This window comes from Panicum virgatum, chromosome 1N, assembly GCF_016808335.1.
Source record: "Panicum virgatum strain AP13 chromosome 1N, P.virgatum_v5, whole genome shotgun sequence".
NCBI classification, from domain to species: domain Eukaryota; kingdom Viridiplantae; phylum Streptophyta; class Magnoliopsida; order Poales; family Poaceae; genus Panicum; species Panicum virgatum.
The window spans coordinates 43,690,127-43,693,084 of record NC_053145.1 but is presented as its reverse complement, the minus strand read 5'-3'; positions in this window follow the sequence as shown (position 1 = coordinate 43,693,084).

The following is a 2,958-nucleotide window of genomic DNA, read 5'->3' as shown; positions in this document are numbered from 1 at the left end:
CGTAGAGGCCCAGCGCAGATGTGCGGCTCACGCGAATGCAGCAAACCCAACAAACTATTTTTTATAGAAAAACGTATAAACTATAGCCAATATTCGAATAACCTCAAAACTATCGTTTGGTTCATTTTACTCCCCAAACTATCTTTGGTTTCAATTGCCCTCCAATTAAATTTCTCTTTTTCATTTTTCCATGTATAAGTGGAGTTTTAATTGAAATTTTACAAGATAATAGTACACATCATAACACATGTTTGAAAAAATTTATCATAATTTTTATCACTATTTTGATAGGTTAGGATATTTAATAATACACTAATAATTAGAGTTCAAAATTATATGAAAAATAATGATGAAAAAACTATACAATACTTTAGCGGGATTATTCGTGACTACGTATTTGCAATATAGTCATGGGGATCAGTTGAATCTTTGATTGAGTAATATTTCTTATTTGATTGACATACTCTCTTCTCTGGTTTGGAGGAGGTCAAATTGGAGTTGCAATTGTACTTTTCTTAAAAGTTATTTTACTCTGTTTTGACATAAGATATATGGAACCACGCTATGTAGGATTTGAACCTACGACATAAGGTTTTGGAGGCCCGTGTTCTATCAAACTGAATTAAGAGCACTTTCAAAACAAAAAAAAATCCTTTTCTACTCTTAACATGTCTCACGTCCGTATAGTATCCACAAATTGAAGTTATACCCACTTTAATCGATCTCCCAGCTACTGCTCATAAAGAAGCGAGAATTAATAGGTAGGGATGACATTTTTTTAAATATGCATTGTGATGTTCATTACTACCCTGCAAAATTTGAAATTAAAATTCAACTTGTGTATGGAGAAACAAAAAAACAACGTATGTATAGAAAAACAAAAAAGACAAATTATATTATGGGGTAAAATGAACTAAATGGCATAATTTAGGGGGTAAATTGAACCAAGTTATAATTTAGGGGTTATTCAGACTTTAGATATTTGAAGGGAGCCAGTGGCGGAGGACAGATTGAAGTTGAGGTGTGGCGCAGCTAAGCTAGAAAGAGCTCCAAGCCTCCATTTATGGTGACAATGTAGAGAAAATTACTAGAAAATACAAGCATGTATAAGAAGTAGAGACACTCCTGGTAAAACAAGATATGGCAACGGCCACACCTTGCCATACCGAGAGCTCCGCCCCTGAAGGGAGCAAATTGAACTTTTCCTTTTCTATAACTATGGAAAAAAATTATAAAATAAATAATTGCTCCATCTTGGCAAATAAATTGTTCAAGCTTTTTTATGTGGGCAGCAATTATTCTAACTCCAAAAAAATTATTCCGCGTTCAAAAAAATTGTTCCACAAAAGATCATCCAAATATATTCAAGTTTGATATTATTTTGAAGATTTCATCTTAAGAAACACAGAGTTGGATTTTTATTGGAATATACGGTTTGGAAAATATGATTTTTTTTCTTCTGATTTCTTTTTGGGCCACGTGGCCCGCACATTTTTCCTTTGTATGATAGTTTGACTTCTAGTTATACATGTGACCCCTAACTAGGTTTGTGAGCGTGCACCATATAGTGAAGCATATAATTTTTTCTAACGGAAAATTAATTGCCATCCCAACATCCCTAAGTATGGCAAAAGATTATCCACTTAGAAAAATTCTGCCCCCACTACTGTTTATGGAAAAATACGTGTTTTCACTATATAGTATTTAACCGTGTCAATGCATGGGTAGGAACCTAGTATTTTTACTAGGATGAAGAATTGAAAATCTTACCAAGATAAGGTCCACCATATCCTTCAAAGAGGAATTACTTGTCAGGACTAGCTAATGGGTACCAAAGTTAGAAGAAAAATCTCAAAAACACAATTTAGAAAATGAATGCGGCCAAAAAGCCAAACTTTTTTTACCTATCTTGTGGCAGAACCATCCGAATTAATCTGGCTCAAGTGCGCTAACCATCATCATAAAGGCAACACTAGTTAACCCACACTTCAAACGGAGTAATCCGACAGTTTAGTTGGGTAAAATCCTGATTAAATCACTTGAACTTCGATCGAACCCAAAGCATTGCTTTACAGCTCGCACGAATGCGAGACTAGAGATTACAATATTTCACAAATTTTACATCACAGAGACTGAAACTGAAATATGACGAACTAGGTTTTGATACATAAACAAAGTGCATCAGAGTTTAAAGTGTAGCGGAAAATAAACAATAGTCTAGTGACGATACACGACATTATGATGAAGCCCTTACATGATGACATTATTCTTCATTGGCTGGGGATGCATCCCTTTCCACCGAGCAACCATAAACTAGCAACCATGTCCTCAAAACTTTTACCTGAAAATAAAGCCACAAGTAAGGCTGAGTATACTAATACTCAGAAAGGCTTACCCGATTATAGATATATTTAGTCCACTTATCTAGATTCAAGGCCTTTTGGGTTGAGGGGTTTGTTTTGCCGAAAAGCAACAAAAAGTAGGTTCTTAATTTCAGATTTTAGCTTTCCATATTCAAGTTCAATTAACCATTCTAAGTGAGTAACTATCTCTAAACAACCATGTTGGAAAACATTAATCATCCATCAATATTTATCATCATCATGTTCCACTTGTTACTCTATGTGGCAAAAGTGTTAAGCAATCCCAAACTGAGAGAACTGAACGATTCGAATCAAGTTTGTTAACCTTGCAAGGAAGATCTAACACACACGCATGGGGCCCGAAGTCAACCATGCGACTTTTCCCTTTCTTTCCAGTCCGTGGATCGGGGTCACCCCCTCGACTACAGAGTACGACTATTCTGCACTCGCATGTTGCACTCATCCTGAACAAAGGTTCAAAAGAGGGTGAATGTAAAGTTCACTCGCTGGTCCAATCAGGTACTTAACCTTACCGATTACCATATTTATCGGCACATGGTTAGTATATTCAAAAGCTTAACAATAGCTACCACAC